At 36.0% G+C, this 23,897-nt stretch overlaps 1 long non-coding RNA gene across 13 annotated transcripts in view; it reads left to right on the forward strand.

The window, feature by feature from the left end:
• Positions 1-23,897, forward strand: part of LOC100992117 (uncharacterized) — an 843,804-nt gene that overhangs the window by 489,007 nt on the left and 330,900 nt on the right. The window lies entirely within an intron of this gene.

A 23,897-nucleotide genomic window follows, 5' to 3' on the forward strand; every position in this document is an offset into this window, starting at 1 on the left:
TGGCATTTTTTTTTTTTTTGAGTGTTTACTAATAGCCATTCTGACTGGTGTGAGATGGTATCTTATTATGATTTTGATGTGCATTTCTCTAATGATCCGTAGTGTTGAGCTTTTTCACATATGCTTTTTGACGGCATGTATGTCTTCTTTTGAAAAGTATCTGTTCATGTCCTTTGTCCACTTTTTATTGGGGTTGTTCTTTTTTTTTTTTTTACTTCTTGTAAATTTGTTTAAGTTCCTTATAGATGCTGGATATTAGACCATAGTCAGATATATAGTTTGCAAATTTTTTTCCCATTCTGTAGGTTGTCTGTTTACTCTGATAGTTTCTTTTTTGCTCTGTGAAATCTCTTAAGTTTAATTAGATCCCACTTGTCAATTTTTGCTTTTTTTTTGCTACTGTTTTTGGTGCTTTGTCATGAAATCTTTGCCCATTCTTATGTCCAGGATGGTATTGCTTAGGTTGTCTTCTAGGGTTTTTATAGTTTTGGGTTTTACATTTAAGTTTTCAATTCATCTTGAATTGATTCTTGTGTATTATGTAAGGAAGAGGTCCAGTTTAATCTTCTACATATGGCTAGCCAGTTATCCCAGCACCATTTATTGAATAGGGATCCTTTTCCCTATTGCTTGTTTTTGTCATATTTGTCAAAGGCCAGATGGTTGTAGTGTATGGTCTTATTTCTGGGTTCTCTATTCTGTTCCATTGGTCAGGGTGTCTGTTTTTGTACCAGTACCATGCTGTTTTAGTTACTGTAGCCCTGTAGTATAGTTTGAAGCCGGGTAGCATGATATCTCCAACTTTATTCTTTTTGCTTGGCATTGCCTTGGATATTCGGGCTTTTTTTTTTTTTTTTACTCTATATGAATTTTAAAATAGTTTTTTCTAGCTTTGCAAAGTGTCTGAATGTTAATTTAATAGGAATAGCATTGAATCTATAAATTGCTTTGGGCAATATGGCCATATTCTTGATATTGAATCTTCCTATCCATGAGCACAAAAATGTTTTTTCATTTGTTTGTGTCATCTCTGATTTATTTGAGCAGCACTGTGTAGTTACCCTTGTAGAGATCTTTCACCTCCCTAGTTAGCTGTATTACTAGGCATTTTATTTTTTCTTTGGCAATTAGGAATGGGAGTATATTATTGATTTGTCTCTCAGCTTGACTGTTGTTAGTGTATAGGAAAGCTAGTGAATTTTGCACATTGATTTTGTATCCTGAGACTTTGATGAAATTTTTTGTCAGCTTAAGAAGCTTTTTTGTTGAGACTGTCAGGTTTTCTAGATATAGAATCATGTTGTCTGCAAACAGGGCTAGTTTGACTTCCTCTTTTCTTGTTTGGATGCTTTTATTTCTTTATCTTGCCTGATTGCCCTGGCCAGGACTTCCAATACTATGTTGAATAGGAATGGTCAGAGAGGGCATCCTTGTCATGTGCTGGTTTTCAAGGGAAATGCTTCCAGCTTTTGCCCTTTTAGTATGATGTGGGCTGTGGGTTTGTCATAGATGGCTCTTATTATTTTGAGTTATGTTTCTTTAATACCTCACTTATTGAGACTAGATATGAATGGATGTCATATTTTATGGAAAGTCTTTTGTGCATCTACTGGAGATAATCATGTGTTTTTTTTTCTTTAGTTTGTTTTATGTGATGAATCACATTTATTGTTTTGTGTGTGTGGAACCAAACTTGCATCCCAGGGATGAAACTTGCTTGATCATGGTAGATAAACTTTAATGTGCTGCTGGATCTGATTTGCAGGTAGTTTGCTAAGGATTTTTGCATCAATGTTCATCAAAGATATTTGCCTGAAGTTTTCTTTTTCTGTTGTGCCTCTGCCAGGTTTTGGTATCAGGATGATGCTGGCCTCATATAATGAGGTAGGGAGGAGTATCTCTTCTTCAATTTTTTAAAATACTTTCTGTGGGTATGGTACCAGCTCTTCTTGGTACATCTTGTTGTAGAATTCAGCTGTAAATTCATCGGGTCCCAGGATTTTATTGGTTAGTAGGCTATGTATTACTGCCTCAATTTCAGAGCTCATTATTGGTCTGTTCAGGGATTCATTTCTTTCCTTTTTCAGTCTTGGGCGGTGGGTGTATTTATCCAGGAATTTACCAATTTCTTCTAGATTTTCTAGTTTATGTGCATAGAGGTGTTCATAGTATTATCTGATGGTTGTTTGTGTTTCTATAGGGTCAGTGGATATTGCCACTGATATAACCCCCTTGTTATTTCTGATTGTGTTTCTTTGAATCTTCTCTTTTTTTTTTTATTAGTCTACCTAGTGGTCTATCTATTTCATTGATTTCTTTTTTTTTAATAGCTTCTGAGTTTGGTGACCTTTTGAATGGCTTTTCACATTTCAATCTCCATTGGTTCAGCTCTGGTTTTGGTTATTTCTTGTTGTCTGCCAGCTTTGGGATTTTTTTCTCTTAGTTCTCTAGTACTTTTAGTTGTGATATTAAGTTGTTAATTTGAGATCTTTTTAACTTTGTGATGTGGGCATTTAGTGCTATAAATTTCCCTCTTAACACTGCCTTAGATGTGTCCCAGAGATTCTGGTATCTTGTATCTTTGTTCTCATTAGTTTCAAAAATTTCATGATTTCTGTTTTAATGTCATTATTTGCCCAAAAGTCATTCAGGAGCAGGTTATTCAATTTCCATGTAATTGTATAGTTTTGAGTGAGTTTCTTAGTCATGATTTCTAATTTGATTGTGCTGTGGGTCCAAGAGACTGTTATTATTTTAATTCTTTTGCATTTGCTGAGGAATGTTTTCCTTCCAATAATGTGATTAGTTTTTCTGTATGTGCCATATGGTGATGAGAAGAATGTATATTCAGTTGTTTTTGGTTGGGGAGTTCTGTAGCTGTCAGGTCCACTTGATCCAGAGCTGAGTTCAGGTCCTGAATATCTTTGTTAATTTTCTGTCTCGATGATCTAATATTGTCAGTGGCATGCTAAAGCCTCCCACTATTAATATTTGTGAGTCTACTTCTCTTTGAAGGTCTCTAAGAACTTACTTTGTGAATTTTGGTGCTCCTGTGTTGGGTACATATATATTTAGGATAGTTAGATCTTCTTGTTGAATTGAACCCTTTACCATTATTTAATGCCCTTCTTTGTCTTTTTTGATCTTTGTTGGTTTAAATTCTGTTTTGTCAAAAACTACTATTGTAACCCTTGCTTTTTTATTTTTCTTTTGGTTGGTAGGTTTTTCTACATCTCTTTGTTTTGAACCTATATGTGTTGTTCCAGGCGAGATGGCTCTCTTGAAGACAGCATACCAGTTGGTCTTGGTTCTTCATCCAGTTTGCCACTCTGTGTCTTTTCGTTAGGTCATTATGATGTTACCTAGTTACTTTGCATAATTGTTCATGTGGCGGCTTTATAGTGTCACTGGTTTGTGTTCCTCAATATGTTTTTATAATGGCTGATAATGGTCTTTCCTTTTCATATGTAGAGCTTCCTTCAGGAACTTTTGTAAGGCAGATCTGGTGGTGACAAATTTCCTCAGCACTTGCTTGTTGAAAAGGATCTTACTTCTCCTTCACTTTTGAAGCTTAGTTTGGCCAGATATGAAATTCTGAGTTGGATTTTTTTTCTTTAAGAATATCTAATATTGGCACCCAATCTCTTCTGGTTTGTAATATTTCAGCTGAAATGTCCACTGTTAGTCTGATGAGATTCCCTTTGTAGATGACTTGACCTTTCTCTCTAGCTGCCTCTAAGATTCTTTTCACCTCTTCATCTATTGTGCTATGAATGCTTATGGATTTCATTATGAAATTCTTGTAGTGTGTTTTTCAGCTGTATATGGTTGGTCACATTCTTCTCTCTACTGTCTACTTTGTTGGTCAGCTCCTGTAATGTTTTATAATGATTTTAACATCCTTGCATTGGGCTTCAACATGCTCCTATAGCTGAATGAACCTTGTTCTTAACTATATTCTGAATTCTATTTTTGTCATTTCAGACATCTCAGCCTCAGCCCGTTCCAAACCATTGCTGGAGAGGTGATGTGTTCATTTGGAGAAAAGATGGCACTCTGGCTTTTTAAGTTTTCAGCATTTTTGTGCTCTTTATTTCTCATCTTTTTGCCTTCAATCATTGAGGCTGCTGATCTTTGGATGAGATTTTAGTTCCATTTATCCTATTTGATGACCTCGAGGGTTTGATTGTGGTGTAAGATGGATTCAGCCAACTGGCTTAGTTTCTGTGAGATTTTAGGCCAACACTCAGCTCCCAACTCTGGACTGTGTGCTCTAACTCTGGGGGACTTGCACTGGGCTTTTGTTCTTTGACTCCTCAAGGTTTGGAGTCCACTGTGCTGGGCGGACTGAAGTGTGGCAGATGAAGCAGAGTGCTAGTGGATGCAGGGGTGCCTACTTTCCTGTGGGTGTTCACCACAGTGGCAGAGGCCAGGCAGCTGAGGAGGAGTTGGGATTCTCTGCTGAAGACCATGCGCTGTGTTGCTCTGAAGGTTGTGTTGGCTTGGGGCAGCATGCTGGCTGGCACACATCTGAGCTCCTTCTCTGTGCTCTCCAAGCAGTAGTGATTGCTCAGGGTGTGGGAGGATGCCCTGTATTCTGCACAGTGTGTCAGTGCAAGGGCTAGACACTAGCAGGGGATGGGCTTGCTGGCTGTGTGCCCACCAAGGCTCACTCTGCAATGGCGGTCAGTAGAGTTGAGGTGTACTAAACTTCTGCATACTGGCAGGGCAAGTAAAGCAAAGCCTGCCCATGCAGACACTTGTCAGCAAAGTGATGTGGAGATTTGTTGTGGGCTAGGGGGAAGATACGGTATGGGGAGGGAAATGTGGACTGGTGTGCAGCCATAGGGGCTGCCTCACTGGAACCCTCTTATAAAGATTACATTAATATTTCACTGAGTTATTTATCAGGAGGTCTCATTTTTGGTATAATTTTTTGTGTGTTTCATTATTTTGCTGACATTTACATTATATTTTACATACATTTTTAACTGACTATTAAAGATGCTAGGAGATATATTAAAAGGGGAAAATAACACCATGTTAGGAACTTTTAGTTTTTATTCAAATTTTAATTTCCTATTAAAACTTCTGCACGATTGCCATGTTTGATCAGAGAGGAATGAGCAAGAACATTGTGATGGTGGAGAAGGACTCTCTGGGCATTTTTTCTGCTACAGCTTTAGCTAACTTTTTCAGAACACTCTTATAAGAACCAGATGTTATCATTCTTTGTCCCTCCAGAAAGTCAACAAGCAAAATGCCTTCAGATTCCCAAAATGCTGTTATCATCTTTGCTCTTGACCAGTCCCCTTCTTTGACTGAACTACTTCCACCTCTTGGTAGCCATTGCATTGATTATGCATTGTCTTCAGGATTGTACTGGTAAAGCCCTGTTTCATCTCCTGTTGCAATTCTTTGAAGAAATTCTTCATAATCTCTATCTCAGTTGTTTACAGTTCCCATAGATATCTCTCCTGTTTTTTGTAACTTATCTAGGTGCCACAGTTTTGGCACTCATTGAGTGGAAAGTTTGCTCGTCTTTAACTTTTCAATAGGAATTGTGTAAGCTGAATCAATTAGGAAGTCTATGGTGGTGGCTAGTGTCTATGCTGTTGTCAGTTCTTTTCAATTAGGTCAAAATCAAGGTTAATTTTTTCCTCACAGGTTGATACGGATCATTTGCTGCTGTGGGCTTTATATTTAACATTACCCTATCCCTTCTTAAAATGAGTTATCCATTTTTAAACTGCTGATGTCTTTGGAATATTGTCCCTGGAAGCTTTTTGTAGAGCGTCAATGATTTCACCATTCTTCCACTCACTCGTCACCATAAAGTTGATGTTTGTTCCTGCTTCAATTTTTGTAGAATTCACGTTGCTATGATAGGGGCTCTTTTCAAACCAGTGTATTATTCTTTTTTTTTTTTTTTTTCTAAATGTGGCTCTTTTGGTTTCATGCCATCTGCATCTTTTTTTTTTTTTTATTATACTTTAAGTTTTCATAGTGCCTCAAACTAGATCCTGTTTAAACATGTTAGAACAAGTTAGGATGAGTTTATTTTGATGCAAATTTTTTAATTTTCAGGCATAGTTTTTTCATAATACCCATTTTTCATGAAATTTTTGAACAACCCACTGTATTTCTCTGAGCTAATATTGTAGTGGGAAAGGGGTCTTGGAGAAAAATAAAGTAAAGCATTTTTACATACATAAAAGTGCATTAGAGTGGGGAAAACACCTGACTCTTTATTCTAAAGATGATAGAGAAATGTGCACATGATTGTACAAGTAGAAAATGGAGAATAAATATTAATAAAATAGTGAACTATAGTTTTGCTTTCACATATTTACAAGGGTAAAATAGAATGAAGCAACCTAGTCAATTGAGAAAAAGGTAAAATTCAGTATGTAAGAAATATTTAATTAACATAGAAGCAACAAAGTCAAATTTATAAGATAATGCTATACATGAATGAACTGAATTTTCTCATAAGAAAGAGACTGTGATATTGAGTTAAAAAATACAACAGAGTTTAAGCACACTTAAGGTATACATAAAAGAAAGTTTAAAGATAAAGCAATAGACAAGTGAACAGGAGGCAAAGATAAAGATTGTAGAAGTGTCAGTGGTAATATCAGACATGATACAGTCAATATTAAAAGTCTGAAAATGAACTAAAATACCAACTAATAATAAAATGAGTGTATTATAAAGAAGATATGATATATAGAAGATAATATATGAAAAAGATAAACTTCTTTTCAATAGGCCACAAAATAGCTGAATCTGTTTGTAGAGGAATATTTCAATTACCCACTTTTAGGCTTAGAGAGAGACAGGAAGAAAATAGCCATAAAAATAAGATGAATAATAAAATCAATAATGTTCAACAATTAGCTATACATAGAAGTTTGTATCTCTTGAAAAATTAAGATACTTAATTTGTGTATTATGGGGAGTTTGTAAAAATTGTCCAAAATTGGCCACAAAGGAAACATTAAGAAATTTAAAACAAGGGAATTTCTAGGCCACATTCTCTAATTATTACCAAATAAATAAATAAAGCACAAGAAAAACAAAAGCTAAAGTATTCTGAGGTTACTTGGAAATTAGACAATTATTGGATCAGTTTTTTTTTTAAGTAGGAAAATTACATCTCTAGAAAGCAAAAAATAAAAAATAAAAACACAACACTTTGTGACATAATTGTAAGAACACAGGAAAAGTACTTATCTGAGGAAAATGCATTATGAATGTCTTAACAAAAAAGAAAAACAAGGCCGGGCATGGTGGCTCATGCCTGTAATCCCAGCACTTTGGGAGGCTGAGGTCGGTGGATCACCTGAGGTCAGGAGTTTGAGAGCAGCCTGGCCAACATGGCAAAACCCCGTCTCTACTAAAAATATAAAAATTAGCTGGGTGTGGTGGTGCATGCCTGTAATCCCAGCTACCTGGGAGGCTGAGACGGGAGAATCGCTTGAACCCAGGAGGCGGAGGTTGCAGTGAGCTGACATGGTACCATTGCACTGCAGCCTGGGCAACAGCAAGACTCCATCTCAAAAAAAAAAAAATGTACAAATTATTTTATGAAATTAGAAAAATAGTTACAAAACAGTGCAAAATAAAGTAGAAAGAGGGCTTGCCATACAAAAGTTAAAAATTTTAAATTAATAAGGTAAAATATAGAAAATAGTAAATGATAAATAAAATCAAAGCTGTTCATTTAATAGGTATTGTATAAAGAAAAACACTTCAGGAGACTTATTAAAAATAAAAGTGTGTAAATATTGCAGGTTTCATTCCTGACCACTGGAATAAAGTAAATAGTGCAAGAAAGCAACTTACACAATTGTTTTCGGTTTCCCAGTGCATATAAAAGTTATGTTCACATTATACTATTGTCTTTTAAGTGAGTAATGATAGCATCATGTCTAAAAAATGTACCTAACTTCATTTAGAAAAAAAAACTTTATGGCTAACAAATGCTAGCAATTATCTGAGCCTACAGCAAGTTGTAATCTCATTGCTGGTAGATGGTCTTGCCTTGATATTGATGGCTGCTGACTGATCAGGGTTGCTGAAAGTTGGGTGGGGTATGGCAATTTCTTAAAATAAAACAAATTATGGTTTGCCATAAATTGACTCTTCCTTTCACAAAAGATTTCTCTGTAATATGCAATGCAACTTGAGAGCATTTTACCCAAAGTAGAACTTTCAAAACTGGAACTCAAACTCTGCCACTCCTTTATCAACTAAAATGGTGTAATATTCTAGATCCCTTGTTGTCTTATTAACACTGCTCACAGCATCTTCACCAGGAGCAGATTCCATCTTCAGAAACCAGTTTCTTTGCTCATCCATAAGAAGCAGTTTCTTATGAGTTTTATCATGAGATTATAGCAATTCAGCCTTATCTTTGGGCCCACTTCCAATTCTAATTCTCTTGTTCTATCTACCACTACTTCCTCCACTGAATCTTGAACCCCTCAAAGTCATTTATGAAGGTTAGAATCAGTTTCTTATAAACTCCTGTTAATATTGATATTTTGACATCCTCCCATAAATCACAAATATTCTTAATGATGTCCAGAATGGTGTATTATTTCCAGAATGTTTCAGTTTACTTTTCCCAGGTCTATCGAAAGAATTACTTTCTATGGCAGCTGTAGCCCTACAAAATGTATTTCTTAAATACTAAGTCTTGGAAGTAAAAATTAGTCCTTGATTCATGGACTGCAGAATGGTTGTTATGTTAGCAGCCATGAAAACAAAGTTAATCTCCTCGTACATCTTCATCTGAGCTCTTGGGTGATTAGGTGCATTGTTAATGAACAGTATAGCTTGAATGAAATCTTTTTTTTGAGCGGTAGGTCTCAACATTAGTGAGCTTAAAATATTCTGTAAACCTTGCTTTCAACAAATGTGCTGTCATCCAGGCTTCGTTGTTTCCATATGTAAGGCACGAGCAGAATAGATTTAGCCTAATTCCTAAGGGCCCTGGGATTTTTGGAATGAGCATTCGCTTCAACTTAGTCACCAGCTGCATTAGCCCCTAACAAGAGAGTCAGCCTGCTCTTTGAAGCTTTGAAGGCAGGTGTTGACTTCTCCTTTCTAGCTATGAAAGAACCAAATGACATCCTCTTCCAACATGTAAGGCAGTTTCATCTACATTGAAAATCTGTTGTTCAGTGTAGTCACCTTTATCAATGATCTTAGATAACTCTTCTGGATAATTTGCTGCAGCTTCTATATCAGCACTTGCTGCTTCACCTTGCACTTTTATGTTATGGAGATGGCTTCTTTCCTTAAATCTCATCAACAATCCTCTACTAGCTTCAAACATTTCTTCTACAGATTCCTCACGTCGAACTGCCTTCATAGAATTGAAGAGTTGGGGGCTTGCTCTGGATTAGGCTTTGTCTTAAAGGAATATTTTGGCTGGTTTGGTTTTCTATCAAGACAATCACTCAAACCTTCTCCATATCAGCAATAAGTCTGTGTTGCTTTCTTCTCATTCTTATGTTCACTGGAGTAGCACATTTAATTTCTTTCAATAACTTTTACTCTGCATTCACAAGTTGGCTAACTGTTTGATGAAAGCAGCCTAGCTTTCACCCTGTTTCGACTTTTGACATGCCTTCCTCACTAAGCTTACCCATTTCTAGCTTTTGATTTAGAGTGACTCTTCCTTTCACTTGAACACTTACAGGCTATAAGTGTTGGCCTCATTTCCATATTGTTGTGTCTCAGGGAATAGAGAGGTCCAAGAAGATGGAAAGAGGCAGTGAATGGCTGGTCAATAGACCAGTCAGAACACATAGAATTTTTACAGCATTTATAGATTAAGTTGGCCAACTTAAATGGGTGCAGTTTGTGGTGCTCCAAACAATGACAATAGTAACATCAGAGATTACCAATCATAGGTTACCATAACAGAAATAAAAATGTTTTAAATATTGCAGGAATTGCCAAAATGTGATGCAGAGATGCAAAGTGAGCACATGCTCTTGGAAAAAATGTCACCAATGGACTTCGCAATGCAGGGTTACTGCAAATCTTCAATTTGTAAAAAATGCAGTATCTACAAAGTGCATTAAAGTGAAGTGCAATGAAAGGAGATATGCTTGTATATATATAATCATGAATCGCATGGTGATATTTTAGTCAGTGATGGACTACATATATGATGGTGGTCCTATAATATTATACTGAAGCTGAAAAAATTATATAGCCTAGTGGTATCTCAATGATACTGACCCTATGTAAGTCTAGGCTAATATATGTATTTCTACCTATAGGTGAAAGTCTAAATAAATAGCATTACAAATAGGAGTAATTAATCAATAAGTTGGACTGCTGTAATACAACATATACAAAAATTTCAGGTGTTTTTGAAAGGATCTGTACAAATACTTTGGAGATTATATTTGCAACCTGGAATCTGCGAGGTGCCTTCTTAACCAAGAATAGGAATCCAGTTGCCAGAAAAGAATTCATAGGCTTGTTTGATAATATAAAAATGAAAACTTTGTAGAGCTAAAGATTAAATTGACCAAAAACTTGAGGTGTAATATAAGGTAGAAAGAAAGAAATAAGGATCCCTTACATTGTTTCTAATCATTCTCACTAGAATATTATGCAGTACTTTTGGACAAATTATTTCATTATTATAATTAGATAAATAGAGTAATGCTTTCAACTGAAATGAAGTCAAAATTCGTTCATTTAATTTATTCAGCAAATACATTTCGGGCACCTGTTTGTTATAGACTTGTTTTAGGTCCTGGGGATACAGCTGTAAACAGAACTGAAGAAGAAAAACTTGCCCTCAGGAGCTCACATTCTAAATGAGAAAAATTAATAGGTAGAAAGTAAAATATATGATGGAAAACGTAAATTATACATTAAAGAAAACAATACAATTTGCAATATGTCAGATAGTGATAAGTGCAGTAGATAATAACTAGGGTAGTGTTATAGGAAGTTTGACGTGTGTGTGTGTGTGTGTGTGTACACAATTTTAGACAGCATACCTAGGGAAGAATGCTCTGGGAAGGTAGTGGGTTAGTTAAGACCTGAAGGAAAAGGGAAACAAATCCTATGAATATTAAAGTTGAGATTATAAGAGGCAGTGGAAAGAACAACATCAAAGGATGTGAGTTGGGAGCATGCCTAGTTTATTTAAAGGACAACGGAGAGGCAAATATGATTTTAGCAGAATGACCTGGCTTGTGAAAAAGAGAGGAATAGATGATAAACTCAGAGGTGACAGGTGACCAGATTAGATATAACTTCTTACATTAGGAAGTCTTTGTCTTTTACCCTGAGTAGGATGGAGAACTATGAGCATAAAAGTGCATTGGTGCACTTTACATTCTTGCAGAATTCCTCTGGCTTCAGCTAGGTATAGTTTGGAGGCGGGCAATGTGAGAGCTGGAGCAGTTGAGAGGCTTTAGTAATAATCTAGGAGGGAGATAATGATAGTTTGATTTAAAGTGGTAATGGATGTGAAAAATGTAAAATATTACTTATAGCAGAAATATAATGGATAACAAGAGTTGACCATTGGGCTTGGCGAAATAGAGTTCACTGATAACTTAGTTTAGGTGTAGTGGAGAGTGGCAAAAAGCCTGTTTGGAGTGGAGTCAAATGAAAGTGGGAGGAGAAAGTGAGATTAGATGTCTTCAAGGGAGTTTTGACATAAAAGGAAGGAGAGAATTAGGCGGAAATGGGAAGGGAAAACGTAGAGAGAAGAAAATTATGGTATGCAAGAAAGGAAAGATTTGCTTGAGCGATGTACTTGATTAGGCCATATGCGATGTAATCCAGCAGGTGAATGGAGGATTTGGCCTATGTAGGAGTAAGAACAATTCCTCCACAGTAATAGAAAAAAAAAAAGGCAAAATGTAAGGTTACAAAGGCAGGTTTCTAGAAGTGTGAAAAAAAATGGAAAAAACTTATGGAAATTCCCTTCGATTGATTTCTGTTTTCTCAGTGAAATACAGAGCAAGGACATGCCTGAGAGTGAACATGAGGGAGGAGATACTAGAGACCTGGAGAGGAGGAAATATGAATCATACATTATTCTAGATAATTGAGAGAGTGAACAGAAGTACAGAACAATCGAGCACTAAAAAAAATTGAAGTTTGTGCTCATAAATGTAAAGTGAGTTCAGAAACACTGTGTGTCTGTGTGTGTGTGTGTGTTTCTTCAACTTTATTCAGAGCAACTGTATGTACTAGAATTGGCACAACTGCATTTAATCAAGTTTATTGTTTTGTCATCTGGTAGGATGAATTAAAATAGGTACAAGTCTTCTTGGTGTTAACACAAATAAGTTGAAAACTTACGTCCACACAAAAACCTGCAGCTTTATTTATAATTGCCAAAACTTGGAAACAGCCAAGATGTCATTCAGTAGATGAATGGAAAATGAACTTCCACACAGTGGGATATGGTTCATTGCTAAAGAGAAATTAGTTATCAAGCCATGACGAGACATGGAGTAAACTTAAATGCATATCACTAAGTGAAAGAAGCCAATCTGAAACAGCTATATACTGTATGATTCCTACCATGTAACAGTCTGGAAAATGAAAAACTGTGGAGATAATTAATAAAAGATCAGTGGTTTCCAGAGGTTGAGAAAGGAATTAATAGCCAGAACACAGACGATTTTGTTTTGGGCAATAAAACTACTCTCTGTATGTTACCATAATGGTGTATACATGTCATTAGGCATTTGGTGAAACCCATCAATTGTACAACACCAAGAGTGAAACCTAATGTAAATTATGGACTTTTGGTGACAATGCAGCAACGTAGGTTCAGTTGTAACAAATATTCCACTCTGGTAGGAGATGTTGATAATTGGGCAGACCATGCAAGTGTGAGGGTAGTAGATATATGGACCTTTCCCTTAATTTTGCTGTGATAGTGGTAGGTATAGCTTGAGATTTACAAAATTGACATAAGGTTATAGAGGAACACACTTGAAATTTTCAAAGTCTAAAGAGAAGATAAAAAGTAATATCTATGTTGAGATTCATGAAAATTCCAACTCAGTTGTTTGTTTTGAACACAGGTTCCATGACACATTTTGCAAAATATTTAGTTATACTATTAGATATTGAGCTCTTCCAAAAAATTGCTACATGTATTATTAAACTACCATAGATTTGTTTTTCATCATTTTTTTCTAAAGCATTTTAGAAGTCATTGATGTAATTTCTTCAGAATGATTGTCTCTGAGTATGGATTCATTTTATGTGAAGGATGCCTTGAAAGTATCCCTTTCAACATTTAATACCTAATTGTTCTCTCTCTCTCTCTGTCTCTCACACACACCCACACACACGCACACACACACAAAATATACAATACCCGTATGACTGTGTGTATACATTTTAGTGTTTTATGATTGATAAACTTTTGTTATATTGTTTCTCAAACTTCATATTCATATACTGAAGCATCTTTAAAAATATATGTTCCCATAAAATTACCCTTCTCATCCACTGTCAGCTAACTATGGTGTCTCAGTTTCTATTCCATTCATTTTCCACCCTTTACATATCTTCTGTAAGGTTTCAGTATGAGAACTTCAGCCTAATCTAACATTTGTTTCTGGCTGTTGAAGCCAACATGTAGATTCTCTGTTTTTCAGGAATATGGATATGAGAGATCACTTTGCTGTGCTATAAATGATCGATTAAAATACATATTTCTGTAAGCATATTTCAATTTATTTTTTATGAAGTATCTAAACTGCTATTTACTCTGTGCATTTGTACTAAACTGCTATTTACTCTGTGCATGTTACCTTTAAAAAGTCTCTTTAGAATTTTAAAGTTTTAAAGGGAGGAGGAAACTTGAGATCATTTTGTTCAGCATTTTTCATACTGTGAATAAGACGTTAATAAGTGCTCTAGTTGTTTAAATACTCTGTTTTCTTATAAGACAATTATAAAATACACTAACATGTTAAAAATATATGAGAAGTTCTGAAGTAAGGAAACCTGATCAAATTCAACAGCGCTTTTTCCAAATATATTTGATATCAAAATTACTATCCATTTTTATTTTTTCTTTGAACATCTATAAAAACTTCATTGATTGAATGCTTCTCAGAATAGTTAGAGAATTATTGTCCTCTCTGTAAATGAGTAAACACAGACATGGTATATTTATAAGGCTTTCTAAAGTAATGTGGCTGTTTATTGTCAGGAAGAATCAGAGCTAGTTTGGACACCCAATTAAGTGCTCCTTTCTTCTTGCAGTTTGTCTCCTGGTACTTTCTTATCCCAGTGCTGTGCTGAGCCATATTGGAGCCTAAGGCAAAAGGGACCATCAGTAACACTAATCCTGTCTTTATTTAAAATTTTGATATTTTGTTCATCATGGATTTATTTGCATAAATTTTAATATTGAAATCTATTGATTAAAATATTATGTATCTTGATTACTGAGTTTTTCGTTATCCCTTCTATTCTTGAGACAATGACTCATTTATCTGACCCTACTCTCTGCTCTCATTACTCCTTCAAAACTACGTGTATCTCCGGTCTTAGAACATCCAAGCAACTTTATATTCCAAGTTATTTAAAAGCATGATGAATTTAGAAAATATCCACATCACAGCTTTGGTAACTTCCATTCCTCACATTTGTAGGTAGAAACATACCTACTCTTCTTTGCCTTTGTCTTCCGGGGAAAAATAAATAGTGCTGCTCCAATTTTTGGCATATAAAATTATAAATACCGTCTACTTTATTGCACACCTTCTGAAAGTCTGATCTCAATTTAATTATAATTAACAACCCAAATCTTCTATTAATCAGTTCCTAGGTGTAGGGGAATAAACTTGGGGCAGAGATTGCATCTAGTCTAGTTCAGCTTGATAAAAATACATATTCACTAACTTACTGAATTCTAATATGGAATTTCCCAAAGCGTATTTCAGCAAGGAGAATGATCATAAGGTCAGGGGGGAAAAAAGTAATAAAATTAGTTGGACAGTAAAGATCTGAAGGAAACTTAAGAGATTCTTTATTTCAGAACTTAGTGCCTCTAATATGCTAATGTTCTTTAGTAATACAGAAAATAACCTTATAAAATGCAGTGTTTTTTAAACAGATCTAACTACAAAAACTTTATATATATATATATATATATATATCTGCATGTATGTGAGATTTTGCATTGAACATCTGCCGTGGCACTATAGTTTCACAGATCATCTTTGGAAAGTATATCTGTAATAAACTAGTCAAGCTTGGATTTTGTTTTGCAGAAAGTGTTTTTTCAGATGATATATAACTCCATGTTCAATTATAGCACTTTTTTTTCTCCAGTAGTGGCTCACTAATCCCAGAGCCCAGCTAGGACTTTTCTTGTGCATGGAAGAACTATTGAAAATGAATCAATTGTTTTACCAAGTGAAATTTATAGGAATAGATTTTAATATTCTGGTCAACACATTTGCCTTTTCACAGTTAATTTTTTTTTTTTATAACTCTTGGCGAGCTGTTAATCACTTAATGGTAGAGGTCTCCTAATCAATCATATTTGGCACAGCTTATATGCTTATTCCTATTGGCTCTGGTACCTCTGTCCTGTTTACTTCAAAAGAAGTTTTGAAAATAGAAACTTCATTTCTTGTCATACCTCTGTTGTTTTCCACATACAATGTACCCTTCTCATCTGACCATCCTTGAAACTTGGAAGAACTCGATTTTCCTTCTTTTCCCTATGAAGCTTGGAAGAGCTCGATTTTCCTTCTTTTCCCTACCTTCAGAGATGCTGACAAAAATGATTTCTTGCCCCCCATTCCCGATTACTAATTTGGAAAAAAATATTAATCTTCTAAAAATTTAACATGGAGTCTAAAACTGATATCCCTGAAAATAAATGTAAAAACGTAGATAAATTTTGGTAAAGATGTGATAACAGTGCTTTCAACTGCAGATGAAGGTTTAATATTGACTAAAATTTAAAAGCATTGCCTTGAACTCCCTCTCCATCTCTTTTGTTTTAGGTGTGGACACTTTGATAACATGTCAAAGTTATCAAAGATGCTATACCATCTTTCAATAGTATCACAACAGACACCCACAACACACTTGCACTTGTTTTCATTAGTTAGTTTTCAGATATGAACATCCCAGATATTGTTTATTCTTTGTCCACACAACTTGGTCCGAATTTCGATTAGAAAGGAATTTGTTCATCCTTTGTGGCATCTTGAGCAGCATTACTTTAGGAGTCTGAGTTTTGCAAAATGAAACAGGTAATTGTTGTTTATAAAATATTACGATGGCACAGAGTCTGTGGCAACTAAAAACATTCCAGTGTTTGCTGCAAGGCATGAGGAGACAGTGACACAGCTCATTTCCTCAGCTGAGCTCTCTTTGCTGCCTTGTACAACACTTATTTCAAAGCATGCCACAGCTTAGAACTGTCGTGATCCCCATTAATATAAAATCATTGACCCCTGCTCCCGCTGGTGCGACTAAATTACATTCTGCTGCTCAGCGGCAGCCGCACATGGGGCCAGCGCTTTTAGTCGTCGCCAGGTGCCTTGATGCCAGCGCAGCCCCTCCTACGCCCAGGGTTTGCCTTTAATGAGGATTAGGCACCTTCAAAGATCTAGGAGGACCTACTCCCAGGATGGAAGCCTTTCTAATGGTATCTGGGCTTATCATAGGCAGTAATTTAGTATTTCAACTGAGACTGGAGAGAGATTCATTTCTCCTCTCTAATAAATTGTAAGAATATGTAGTTTTGTGATTGTTTTTTTTTTCCTCCCATTCCACCAGCACAAATTCAAGAGCATTATGCCTAACAATATCATGTTTTTATGAGATCTAGAAGCTGCACGTGGTAAAGCAATATCATAAATTTTGGTATGGTCCAGGTAGGGAAATTCCTTTTTTGGACTATTTTTATGTTATGTGCTATTAATAGAACTAAATGTACTCACAGTGTCCCACATTTAATTCACATTTGTAGTTAGGGTGGTGGAATCTCTTTACAAAAGAATTGATAACTGGTCTGGGAATGTGGTCTATTTTCACACTGTGTGGTCTCTCTTAACATCAGCTCCTGACCCTCTGGGCCTGCCTTTCCATGCAGTACCCTTGTTCTCTGAGAGTGAGGAGGTCTGTGTTTTGAGCCTTCCTACAGGGAGTATGGAATCTGCAGGAATGTTCTCTGTATGCTATAGCAATAATTCTTGCCTTGCTTGTTAAGTGATAAAGCTGGAGGGTTAGATAGTAACATGTAGAAAATAGTCACTGGACATACAAAACATAGGAAGTTTAGGTAGGAAAACAGGAAAACTGCCTCCTTTACATAAACTGCAGAAACATGAGAAAAAGCAATAAAAGATCATGCACACATATGGTATAAACCAAGTGTGATTATGTGTATGGATATACATATATTCACACAATTATTTGCAGTATGTTTAGATAAGTTCTGTATATAGCAAACTGTTAATAAAAAGCTCAGAAATAATTTATCATCAGGATAAAATATAATGTTTGAAGCATTATTTCTGTAAAAAATCAGATGTTTTTGTCTGGTGAGGGGAAGAATTTATGTATCAAAGTAAAACCCATGGTTTTAATCCAGGAAAATATGTACTCATATGAGTCAATTGGTTTCATTTTTTAAAATTTTTCAGTAGTGAAGCCAAATCATGATATATTCTGAATGTAGTAAATCTCAACACTTTATTTTTAGTTTTTAAATATATTTCAATAGGAAACTGTGCCTTCAGTCCACATGCACGTTGAAACCAGTCAGCAGCATAAAATGGGACAGACTTTAATCAATACTATGCCGGTCACACTGACTGTGTATAGAGACTTTGTCTGAATTTTCTACTCTCTGATTCCTATCAGAAGAAACAAATTAAGTTTTATGGCCATAGGGAGTATCTACAGAGAGTTCTAACTAAATGGAGAGAGGTTAAATGGTCTACACACTTTAATTACAAACTTTATAAATACCATTTGTTGATAAAAATCAATTTTCAATAAGAATTTACAAAAACCAACAATAATATAGAGAAAAAGTGAAATTTCTGAGGGCTGCCTTTTTCTCTGTGATGTATAGATAAATACAAACAGTATAAATAATAATAATATTTTCACTATATTTTTTTAAAAACATGTTTTTGGTTTCTGGAATTATTTCATCCCTGAGGTTTAATTGTGTTTTATGAAATTCAGTCTCTGGATTATCGACTTGCTTCTGAAAGCTGATACCCAAACAGAGAGCTTTCTTTCCAGAAGGGTGTCCTAACCCCAGTCACACGTCTGCTAATTTGGCCTTTCTCTTAATCTCTGAAGAACTTGCTGAACAGAAGTGAAACTATGCACATGCTAATGGCTTGTGCTCTGCAAACTCCCCTCTCTCCCTGAGAGTGTCTGGTGTGCAAAGCTGAGCTGGAACAAAGATACACTAATTATTCCCCATTAATTTGTCTGCTTGAATGGTCCTAAATACCAGAGTGATTAATTAGCGCAAGGCAGCCGGGGCAGGATGTCACACCCTTCTCTGAGTTTAAGTGTCGGCAAGGTTGTGCTCAAGTGTTGACAACAGCATATCTTTAATTTTCTCCAAGAAGAAAAGTTTAGTCAGTACAATTAATTTGAGCTTGGCTGGCTTGCAGGAATAAATGAAACGTGTGGAATGATATTACTGCTGTATAGGCATTTTTTTTCCTCCTTAGGGTACAGTAAAACTTTTTTGGCAACTGAGTTATTGAATAGTGTATTTCTGTAATTGTTCCAATTTGCCTTAATTACTTTTGTGCATTTTGCAGCAAAAACATGGATCATAAAATAGTTAGAAATCATTATTCACAATAGGCTGGGATGGATGTAGATGAATGCATAGATAAGAATTAAAGGCAGATGAAGAATGACATTACAATTTGATATCCTTTTAAAGAAATGCAACTTGCCCTCACAAATTGAAATGTATATCAATGTTATAAAAATAATTTGAGACCACTTAACCCCTAAGAGATGTGAATCAACTTACTTAAAAATGTATAACTGAAAAAGTTGCTTATGTGGCCTGATCTTTTTTTTTTTTTTGAGTTAGGTTTTGATGAGATTTTAAGCCTAATGAACAATATTTGCCTAGATTAATCTTCCAATTAGTAACACATATAAATCAGTGGTAAATACTAAAAATAATATAATAGGTGATGTTGAACACTTTCATTATATCTTTTTTATAATTGTATTTGTCAGAGTACTTTTCTTAAAAATTGATACCAGTTTTAAAGCAATTATAAACTGTTTAGAGAAAGGAATCAAATAAAGTTGCTGCTACTCATACTATTTTCCCCTCGTTTTTAAGATTAGGCTATACACATGACTCGAGCAGAAACATAATACTATATAATTAGGCAATAGTGTACTTTGTTTGTTACATTATATTCCTTTGATATTATTGAAAATTTAAATTAATTCATCTTGCTATCGGCATGCAGTTTTGTTTTGTTTTGCTTTGTTTTTAAACAGTGTAAAGAGAAAAAAAAAATAGAGAGTGCCTTGCAGCCGGCCTATGGATGTTCTCATGATTTCTTTCAGCCTTCCTCAAGCTCTATACAAACCCAAAAGACTATTCAGCAGCGGGGGTGTGAGCATTGAGGGAGGGAAGGGGTCTCCTCTCCCATTCCTCCGTGTATCTCATTGTTCATCACTTGTCAATATATTTCCCACACACCATCTCCAGCCATGCTGTGCCTCATCCTGGCCGCCGGTTCCGTGACCTCCATGACATTGCTCGCTCTTTCTCCACTCCCCACGTCTAGAGTTTTGTTTCGTTTTGTTTTTTAATTTTTCCCAGACAGTGGTTACCATAAGGCTCGCCACTCTAGTAGTATAGATTGTAGAAAATGTTTGTTGAAATAACTAGCAGTAAAAGGAAAGTTTCTGAGCATAATGTTCCCTGGCTCCTACTGTGTCTCCGCCTTGTTTTCATGCTCTCACCTCCAAATTCTCCACAAGTTTTCACAGTATTTATTAACTTTTTCTAACAGCATATATAGTAAAAAGAACAAAATCCCTGGACTGATGTCTCAGTTTTACTATTTATTAAGTGTGCATTTTTAGGGGGGAGGGGGAAACAACACTTAACCTCTTGAGGCTCATCTGCAAAATAAGAGTACAAGTATTTGCTTCATTGAGATGTACATGAAATTAAAAGTATGATCTTTCATCAACTTTAACAGCCCGTCACTCTAGGTAAAACAAGGGTTATTATATTTTCTTGATATTTCACAGTTTCTACAATATTTGCCGTTTATACAGCAAAGCATACAATTATTGACAATGTTCAATACTCAATTGAAATGAGATCATTCCCATTTAACGGTTTTGCTACTTTTCCTCTGCCTCAAGGAGTAATAAGTAAGGAGTTAAAATGGTATCAGGCCTCTTTATACCACAGAGAGAAGTGCTTTGACTAAAATATTTCACTTAATTTTGAGACATGCTTATGTCTTTGAAGAAAGAAGAACCACTAAAAAGCTGTGATAGTCAAAGCTAAAAACTATTAATTCCTTCCCTCCGTGTATGTCTACACTTCCCACATTAAAAGATGGAGTCTAGTTCCCTTCCTCTTGAATCATGCCTGGATCTGGTGGCTTACGTTTTCCTATAAAATACAGCAAAGAAATATTCTGGGATTTCAAAATCTAGGTCATACTAAGTCTTGCATGTTCTCCCACATCTCTTGGTATACTTATATTTATGATGCTTCCTCGAAGAACTTGTAAGAAGCCTGAGCCACACAAAGATGTCCCATGTAGATCCTCTGGTCTAAACCCCTAGCTCAACTCTCATGTGACATCCAGAATTAACTGCCTACCATCTTGGATGTCTAGGGCAATCAAACCTTCGGATGACATTTGTTTGCAATGCTGCAAGAAGCCTTAAGTGAAAACCGTCCAGCTGAGTCCTGTCAATTGACAGAAATGTAAAAGATAATAAAGAGTTGTTTGCCACTATGACTAGGGATGATTTGTTGTATACATAGACTAGTGAAACAACAACAAATAATGTATTAGCATAATTTAAACTTTTTACATCACAGTGGCAAGACAATATTCACTGTCAAAGTCAGCTAGAACTTGGATAATTGAGGGAGGAATTATATTTGTGTGTATGAGATGTCTTCATTCATTCATCTATCAGTCACTTGACTACCATGAGCTGGAATTTTTGCTTTTTAAAGACACCGAAGACTTTTTATAAACAAGAGGCTTTAATTCCTCAATGTATATTGATTTACAAGTATGCATTACTACCGGCTGGGCATGGTGGCTTATGTCTGTAATCCCGGCACTTTAGGAGGCCAAGGCGGGCGAATAACTTGAGGTCAGGAGTTCGAGACCAGCCTGGCTAACATGGTAAAACCCTGTCTCTCTAAAAGTACAAAAATCAGCTGGGCATGGTGGCACGTGCTTGTAATCCCAGCTACTAGAGAGGCTGAGGCAGGAGAATTGCTTGAACCTGGGAGGCGGAGGTTGTAGTGAGCAGAGATCATGCCACTGCACTCCAGACTGGGTGACAGAGGGAGACTCTGTCAAAAAAAAAAAAAGTGCATTACCAATATACCAGTATCACTTTTACAAACAAACAAAAGAGAAAAAAAAACAACTGAAGTTAAGTATTGATTTTAAATAAATGCATTATAACTCCCTTTAACAACTCAGGAGAGATGCCAGGTTTCAATCTATGTTGATTTATGCTTGACTCAAAATTACACTGATTCCTAAGCACAAAAATTCTCTATAGAGAACTTGTAGTTTTGTCAGTGTTGTACATATAGAATGCGAGAATTACAAAGAAAACTCTGACTGCCTGTTAGGACCAATGGCAACAATTCTTTTGTTAAATTATCCTAGTAGTTGTGGCATTACTCTTGATTTGTTTTAGAAGGATCAGTGTCAATACCATCTTATGTGCTGCTGTGTGACAGCATTGGTCACACAAAGCACACCTTTCATGAGAGGGGTAGATGAAAATAATTTATGGACTACTTTTTCAGAAAATACACACTTTTCCTTTTGCTTCCTGCATTTGGCCTTCTTTGACAGTTCCATCTGCTTTTATTTAAAATCAGCTTTGTGGGTTATTTTTTGCTGAAACTTAAGTTGCAAAATTCAAAGAGTGAAAAGTTTACCAAAACAGCCTGGCCGGGCGAGGTGGCTCACACCTGTAATCCCAGCACTTTGGGAGGCCGAGGCGGGTGGATCACGAGGTCAGGAGATCGAGACCATCCTGGCTAACACTACTAAAAATACGGGCATGGTGGGCGCCTGTAGTCCCAGCTACTCAGGAGGCTGAGGTAGGAGAATGGCGTGAACCCGGGAGGCGGAGCTTGCAGTGAGCCGAGATCGCGCCAGTGCACTCCAGCCTGGGCGACAGAGCGAGACTCCGTCTCAAAAAAAAAAAAAAAAACAAAAAATTAAATTAAAAAAATAAAACAGCCTGTGTATCATATAAATGAAAGTTGCATAGGGCAGAATGTAGTATTTGGACACCCAGCAGCTCATAATATTTAAAGCAATGGCATGCCTCTGCTTGATTCTCTTTACTAAGCACTTGGCTACTTAGAGCAAGGGAAATAAAGAGAGGTAGAGGTGTTTTTTGCTTTGTAAAAAAAAGAAAAGAAAGAAAAGAAAACTGAGGGGTAACTCATCCCATGCTGAAAGAAGCAACAAGCAGTATAGACAATAATTGTGCCAAGTATAATTAGCCAGATCTGTTGAGCACTGACATTCAGAAATTCCTTCCTCTTTCTTTTCAAAATGTTCACATCGTTATGATGTAAAGTAGACCATAGCCCGAGAAATGAAAGATTTGCCTTTTTCCAGCAAAGGGTATTTATGAAAAGCATTTACTTTCATCTCTCTATTGAAAGGCTTTCTGAAATAATGCTTTAATGCCTACTATTGTATTGAAGCTAATTGTAATCCCAGCACTTTGGGAGGCCGAGACGGGTAGATCACAAGGTCAAGAGATTGAGACCATCCTGGACAACATGGTGAAACGCCGTCTTTAGTAAAAATACAAAAATTAGCCTGGCGTGGCAGTGTGCACCTGTAGTCCCAGCTACTTGGGAGGCTGAGGCAGGAGAATCGCTTGAACCTGGGAGGCGGAGGTTGCAGTGAGCCGAGATGGTGCCATTGCACTCCAGCCTGGTGACAGAGCGAGATTCTGCCTCAAAAAAAAAAAAAAAAAAAAAAAAGAAAGAAAACTAATGTTCATAAATCTTGAATCACCTGTAGTATCTAAATGTAAAGTCTTACCTTTAGTAGCAGTGACTCTCAAATATCCGTTCAAGGTTCCATACTAGATAATTACATTGAAATCACCTGAAGAGTCTTAAAAGTAAAGACTTCTAGGCTCCACCTTTTAGGGATGGGAGCTGAGAGTCTGCTTTTGTTCCCATCTACCATCAGATGTTGCTATGTCCAAGCTTTGGTCCGTGGAACTACAGTCCTTTGAGATGCTCTGTTAGAGGAATGTTTTCTCCTAGAGATCCACAATGCACGTGACCATATTAAAGCTCTAGAGATGTTTAACTTGGCTTATCTAGTATTTCCAGACTTACTGAACCTTTAAAACTTTTTTTTTTAAATGTAGAGTGGAGCTCACTTTGAAAAAGAGGGGTTTAGAGGAATTCTGAGATGTCCCTTCCGTAAAACTTAGGCAAAACAAAATTTTCTTTGCTCTTGGAAAATGTATATTTTCATATATATTCTTGTAATAGCAACAATAAGCTTGACATTTCTTTTCATTATCCAATTGCTTACTATCTGCTGTTAACTACTATATCTTTTCTGATAATGTTTGACACTTAC

This window comes from Pan paniscus, chromosome 5 (assembly GCF_029289425.2).
Source record: "Pan paniscus chromosome 5, NHGRI_mPanPan1-v2.0_pri, whole genome shotgun sequence".
NCBI classification, from domain to species: Eukaryota; Metazoa; Chordata; class Mammalia; order Primates; family Hominidae; genus Pan; species Pan paniscus.